Source organism: Thamnophis elegans, chromosome 7 (assembly GCF_009769535.1).
Source record: "Thamnophis elegans isolate rThaEle1 chromosome 7, rThaEle1.pri, whole genome shotgun sequence".
Taxonomy (NCBI): Eukaryota; Metazoa; Chordata; class Lepidosauria; order Squamata; family Colubridae; genus Thamnophis; species Thamnophis elegans.
Genome location: NC_045547.1, coordinates 36,956,838 through 36,963,870, shown reverse-complemented (window position 1 = coordinate 36,963,870; position 7,033 = coordinate 36,956,838). Strand labels below are relative to the sequence as shown.

The following is a 7,033-nucleotide window of genomic DNA, read 5'->3' as shown; positions in this document are numbered from 1 at the left end:
CTGTTTACAAATAATATTCTGAGAATTTTCTTTTAAAAAATCAAGCTTTTTCTAAGTAATATCTATAGTTACATCAGTATTGCATCTTATTGTATTTTGCTTTGTATCTCTTTACAATAATGCACTGAAAAGCATGCAGGCAAGAAACCCATTGTAACATACAGCTTGCTCTCATTAGAACAAGCATAAAGACAAACAATAGTCTGAATTTCAGTTAATAAAATATTTTACGTTGCTGCTATAGCAAGGAGACTAGTTTTGCTCCAGTTCTTGTATTCATTATGATAATTAAATAATACACGTTCCAGGTAAGAAATGCATTCATCATTTGAAGTGTCCTTGTAGTATTTATAATCTGAATATACAGAGAGAGAGAGAAAGATTTTTAAAACCCTCAAAAATTTTGAAGAATTATTAATTATTTGCAGTTTCTGATATCGTTTCAATTTCCAGCCATTTACTATGTAAAGCACAAGGATAGCCAAATCCATTGATATGCTGCATATGTGTATATTTCTGTTTTTTTCCACACACCGGTACACATACATTAGCAGAGAAAATCCCTGACCAACTACTTAGAAAACAATACAATTCAGACTAAGAAGAATTACTGTCTAGTGGATGCAATTTCTCTCTAGTTTAAAAAGCAGCTGCGTTTTGTAAAATCCTTTGAATGTGGCAGACCTATCTGAAGATAGAAGAAAAAGAACACCCCTTGTTTTGTAATAAGGAGATTTTCAATTTAAAAGCGAGAGAGGGCCTGTTGTGTGAAATATTGGTTATTACATTCATTGTATTCTGTCTTGCTCACTAGGAGGCTAATAATGAAGGAGTGAGTAAAAGAGCCAGTGCCATGAAAGTTATCTCATGGCCCCAGATGCTGGATAAGTTGAAGAAGGCAGAAATCACTTCTGGATGACATTCAGGTCTGAATGATGATTTGAAGAAGAAAAGACTATTATTTCCAAGGTAAACAGTGTTTCCATCCATCAGCAATATATAGCGGTCTAAAATATGTTTACATACAGACTTAGAAAGTTCACTTTATCACAGATTTTTTTCTCTCTCTCTCTCACAGCTTCAGCGATATTTTCCTGAAACAAAAGATCCACTCCAGACTCTGCCACACCTAAAAAGAAGTTTTAAGGAAATTGCCAGGCTCATGTATGAGAGAATTACTCACAAAGGAGAAAATGAGAAAAGGCACATAGATACTGTGGATACTTCTGTAAAGTACCAAAGATCTGTTTCAGAAATGATCTCACAAGGTGAATATTCTTAGAGGTTACTTGTGGAATTGAAATCTGACAATAGCTTTCTCTTTTAGGAGCTACGAATTTAAGCATATTTACACCAGCATATTTCTAGTCTAAAAGGCTGTCAGAACATTTGTCACTGTGTTGACAGGGAGATATCATCCTTATGCTGTTTTATGGCAACTAATTTAATATATGCAAATGTGCACAAGTAGCCCTCAGAAGGCTCAAAGAGTGAGAGACTTAATAAATGTCTGTGCCTATGTGAATGTATGTATGTCTCTTTGTACATGTCTTTGCTTCTTTGTGGTAATGTTTGTGTCATTTACAGACTACATTTTTCAAAAGGAGGCTTAGAGATATATTCCAGTTTCAAGTTTCCCTAAAACAAGTGAAATACACAAGTGCATAAAAGTTGAGTTTTGAGACTGAATTTTAATTTTCAATACATGTGTAGTAAGGACATGTAAATGACATACCTGGCAATATATTAAATCAGTTTTCAGTGAAGCCAGAAAATTTCACTGATTCTCTCCCCCACCCCCCAAACACACAAACAAATGATTTATTTTTGTCCAGATAACCAGAGCAAGCTTTTTGACATCCTATTTGGAAGATTTTTGTGTGTGTGTAAAATATGCAGCCTATTCCTCCTTAATAAATAAATAAAGCTACTTTTTATGTTTAGTGTCCTATAAGTCTTTGTGTCCTTTTCATTTCAGGCTGCAGTTGAGGTAATTAATTTCCTTCCTACCCTTATAAAAGCCTGATATTGCAACGTAAAAGTATTGAAATAAAACTTTAACCCAGGGACTATATTTCTCAAGTTGACCCCAAGAATAAAACAATTGAATTGGCTAAAATCCAATTTTGGAATCGGATTTTGTTTGGCTGAACTGAAGTACAAAAACCCACAAAAGTTACCTCTTTTCCTTCTCTTGCTGAAGTTAAAAAAAAAAAAGTTTCTTGAATCTATCTAAGCCATGTAATATCACCATGCAACCTAGGATTAATCTTTAGAAGAAGGAAGCCCAAGCTGGAATGAGAACACTGAGTTCTTTTCCTGCTGATTTCCATGAAAATGTTTTAAAATGAGCTAAGTCTCTTTATTGAAGTTCATGAATTTAGAAATACTTGAATTAGATTTGCTTCCTGAGATTTTTTATGAATCTTATGTCATTATATTGTATAATCTGATTGATAATTTTTAAAAATAGTACCACTAACATAGATCTAACAGTGGGTTAACTTTCATAAACTGCATAAAGTGCTAAAATGAAATAAAAACAATATTTTAGAACATTACAAGAACAACCATAATATAATCCAATATTATAAATAATTGGCTTATCAGGAATACATGTTCCTCATTCAGCTTCTGTCCATCTAGCAGTTTGGAAAGCATGCAAATGCAACTAGATGAATAAGTACCATTTTGGTGGGAAGGTAACAGCCTTCCATGTGCCTTAGGGTATAGTCATGTTGGCCATATGACCACAGAAGCATCCTCAGACAACACTGGCTCCCTCACCTAAGAAACGGAGATGAATACTGTCTCCTAGAGTAAGACATAACTAGACAGGTGAAACCTTTATCTTTTTTAACCTTTATCCTATAAAACAAGGATGAAAAAATTATGGACCTTCCCTTGTGTACAGTAGTTCCTTGTATCTAATGCCATTGCTCTACTGAATTAGGTAATTCAGCAGTTGCTAAAGAACTTCTGCTTTTAAAACATCATAGAATTGTAAAACAGTAGGATTTTGGAGAGCAAAATGGCAGGAACCTTGGAGAGCATCTAGCAGTTAGTGCAGTAAGTTTGTGCAGTAAGTTTGTAGTTTAGAATCCCAAACAAAATTAAAACATATGCAGAAAGATGAAGTATTTGTCCATCTTTAAAACATATTGAACATATTTGGGAGTGCATTAATCTGGACCTAATCAGTGACTATTTGTCCTGCCAAAATGCAATTGAATGAAAACGAAATAAGGTTTCATATGCAGTCTTTAAATCATTTGCATGTTTTATGCATGATAATTTAATTTATTTATGCACTACCTTTCATTTATAAATTTCCTGTTCTCACTTGTATTAACCATATTGGGCTAGACAAGAAATAGATTTGATAGGCAGCCAGAGAAGAGTAAGAAAACAATAAATGGAGTAGATTTTCCATTGTGATTATTAACAACAAGTAACAAGATAATTTCTTTGCTAAGGTTAGTATCAGTTATTTTACTTAAAGTATTACAGACTCTTTGAAGCATTTTTGATATTCTTTAGCACATGCTGTATAGAAAGGTAGAAAGAAAATTATTTCCAAAGATATTGAACGTAAGACCTTTTCAATGAACATACATACCTATGTCATTGGACTATTAGCAGGAAAAACACATAGTAATTGATTCTTTGAAGTACTTTATTTCAGAATTTATGAAGTCATAGCTTGATTTTGAAAACAATGCTTTATTTCTTTATTGTCCAGCAGGATAGGTAGGTAGAATTGGTAGAATTTTCATGGATTTGGATATAGATGAAGGTGCCATGTGGTATGTTTGAAAGTAATATATTTTCATCTCAGCATTTTCACCTCTCTGTAAATCAGAAGTGCTTTAATTTAGCTTTTTTGATTCCAAGTGTGTGAAATTTGAGCCAGCAAGACCATTGGTTATACTGACTTGACAATTTGGAAATCATAGACAAAAGACATTTGTAGAGTTCCACATTTAGTAAAGCCTCTTTAGTGTATCTATAGGACTGTTGTCTGAGTAGCACCCTCTGACTCAAATGTTTGAGTTGTTTGCAGTGTCCATTTAAGGAAACTAAACAAGAAAGAGTTGAGGATGCTTACAAGTTCCCAAGGATATGTTTGTAGTTGTTTTGTCTTTTGTATGTCTGTTCTAGTGCTATTTTTTGTGGTGTCCTGTCTATTCAGTGAATTCAGTTGTTGTGTGTGGTGACTGTCCCCTATCTGTTCAGTTAGCAATCTCTCTGAAGCCTAAATTGCTGTTAATTTGTGACAGAGCGCTTTTTAAACAACTGCAATATAGTTTTCAAATGTTGAATAATGTAGCATGAAATTCTCAGTTAGTTTGGAAATGATTGTGAAATCATGTGAAGAAAATCAGTATGGCATCTGATCAAGATAAATTCACTCTAGTGTTTTATGGCTTTTTATTCCTATGTGATAGTAATAAAGTCTCATGTAGGGATGGAAGCCATGAAATACATTGTGAAAAATCATCAACTAAGATGAGCCATCAGAATAGAATCATTATAGGACTAGAACTGCTAACAATTATTGGAAAATTGAGTATTTGTTTTGTTGCCTTTTATGTTTGCACTATTTCTCCATTGCTTCATTCCTAGAGTTGGAAAGATAGGGAAATAGTTTGTAATAAAATAATTCATTTTTAAGTCAGCATCAACGTTTCATATTTTAATACATATTTAATTTTGGTTATTAAAATGAACACTGTGCATGAAACACTGAATTATGTATTCTGTTGATCAAATAAGCCATTAATGGTATTTATCAGGTCCAGGTTTCTTTACTCCCAAACTCCGGAAATGATCCTGAAGTGAAGCAACAATTCCAGCATGGTGTATTGACATGATTTCCCCCAAAATTCATATTCTACTCTTTCTGACATTATATTTATTCTGGGAGGTAGTGGTTTGGGAACAGTAGAACAATTGCATAGGAAGTCAAGTGTAGCTACTTCATTCACTTCTTTGAATACATGATTTGAATGACATTTGAAATAACCATTTCCACAATTTCTCCAACATTGCTGAAATCATGCTTGGACAGATTATTAAAAGAGGATATCTTACATGTTCTTTATCATATGCTTAGTGCAAATGATATCTTCATATGTGTGATATATGGGATTCTGTTTCTATGTACTGACTAGGATACAGTTATATACAGTAATCTGTCTTTTTACAAGTATAGAATCCATCTCTCCACCTTTTTGACATCTACTTTTTGTCACATCTACCGACGCTATAGGACTGAATTTGAAAAGCATCTCTGTCTCCTATTGCTACCCACAATTAAAAAACTCACCAATTTATTTCCACATGTCTTTCCACAGTCGATTATTTAGATGACTTGAATATCTTGAATTAAAATATATTTTGTATTGCATAACACAAAACAATTTAGAATCAAATTTTGTAATTATTAACATAATATTTTCTGAGAGATACATGTCAGCTTGATTTCAATGAGACCTACTCCTTAGTTAGGACATTCAAAATGGGAGTCTGAATATATGTATATATTTACATTTGCATTCTTTATATATAACAGCATAGAGTTGACCCAATGTGCCACTGTATTGCAGGATCTTGGTGTGTGTGTTTGTGTGTGTGTTGTTGTTGTTGTTGATGATGATAGTAATCAGGATTATATACTGATTATATTATAATAGTATGAGATCAATAATAACATATGTGCTGATGGAGGTACCTTGTTTGGGTAATGAAATATCTGCAAGAAAGGAACCAAGCTCAGAAAGCTCCAAGGACCCTCATTTTAACTCTCAGCTACAAATATTTTTCTTTATTGGATGATAGTAATCTTTTCCTAATGCAAATCCAACTCCTAGGTGCTAGTTCTCATAGAAAAGAAAGTATTCTGAGTATTCCTTAACATTTCTCTTCTGAATAATGTTCTGTAGCTTTAGGACCATATTTTTCACTGGGAAAAATGGCTTATTTTGTTATGAAGAAAGAATACTAGAGCCCAGTTAAGTGCATCTCCTAATAATTTCCTATTTAGTTTCAAATAAGTTGCTAGGTGAATATACATTTAATGAAGCAATTAAATACATTATATTTTAATGCAGTAATATGCCCAGTTTAACTTGAATTAAACTAGAACAATTCCTTGAAGTGGAACATGTGAACAATAAACTGCTATTTTCATGTGTGTATATGAGAAAGGAAAAGGACATAATTCCAATAATTGTAAACTGTTTAGAAGTGGGCTGTAAGTCTTTTAGGACTAAAGTGCCCTAATGCTGTCACTTGTGGTGAAGCAAAACTGACTTTGTAACCAGTTGTCTCTATTCCAGTTACACAATGGTAGAAATTAGCACCCATTATCCTTTCTGTTTCGACAGCCAAAGTATGATTCAGAGGAATAGGAAGATTTTAGCGTAGAGGAATGCAAGTTTTTGCATGAAGAAATAATAGAAGCTTCTCCCTCTCACTTTACTTGTGGATATTCTCAAGGTCTTTTTTCTTTTTCTCTTTTCTCTCTTTAATTTAGATCCACTGACTCTCAACAAAACCTGAGATGGAATTGCTCCAGTTAAGTGAACTAGGTATCAAATTACAGATGAACTGTCTACTTTTGTCAGTATTAAAGAGTATGCTGCACAAAATTCAAGGACACGTCTTTACTTCACAGTGTTGCCTTTCATCTTTGAAGCTATTTAATTCATCTGAATATAAAGATACCATGCAATGTATATGCCATGAAAGTTATTTCTGGAATGTGTAACAGAAAATCACCACCACAGGCATTTTGTGGCCATCCGCTAATTTATTACTTTTTATAGTTGCATAGAATGATGTGAAGGGCCAGGATGGGCCTTGCCATTAGACTGGTTGATCTGATCATTTCAGGTGATGGTGAGGCCATGGCTCTCCAAAACCAAGCTCATTGTTTACCTGTTTATCTACCAGCCAGTACCAGTCTGCCACTCCTTGCTTACAGGTTCCTCCCACACAGTCTGCTAAGGTCAGTGTCTTGTCCTAGAAT

General features: G+C 33.7%; 1 long non-coding RNA gene across 1 annotated transcript; it reads left to right on the top strand.

Annotated features, from left to right (window-relative positions):
• Positions 1-755: 755 nt before the first annotated feature.
• LOC116511843 lies at positions 756-6,758 on the top strand. The gene is made up of 3 exons (XR_004255778.1): positions 756-969; positions 1,079-1,268; positions 6,539-6,758. It is a non-coding gene; the product is annotated as an uncharacterized LOC116511843 (long non-coding RNA).
• Positions 6,759-7,033: the final 275 nt, after the last annotated feature.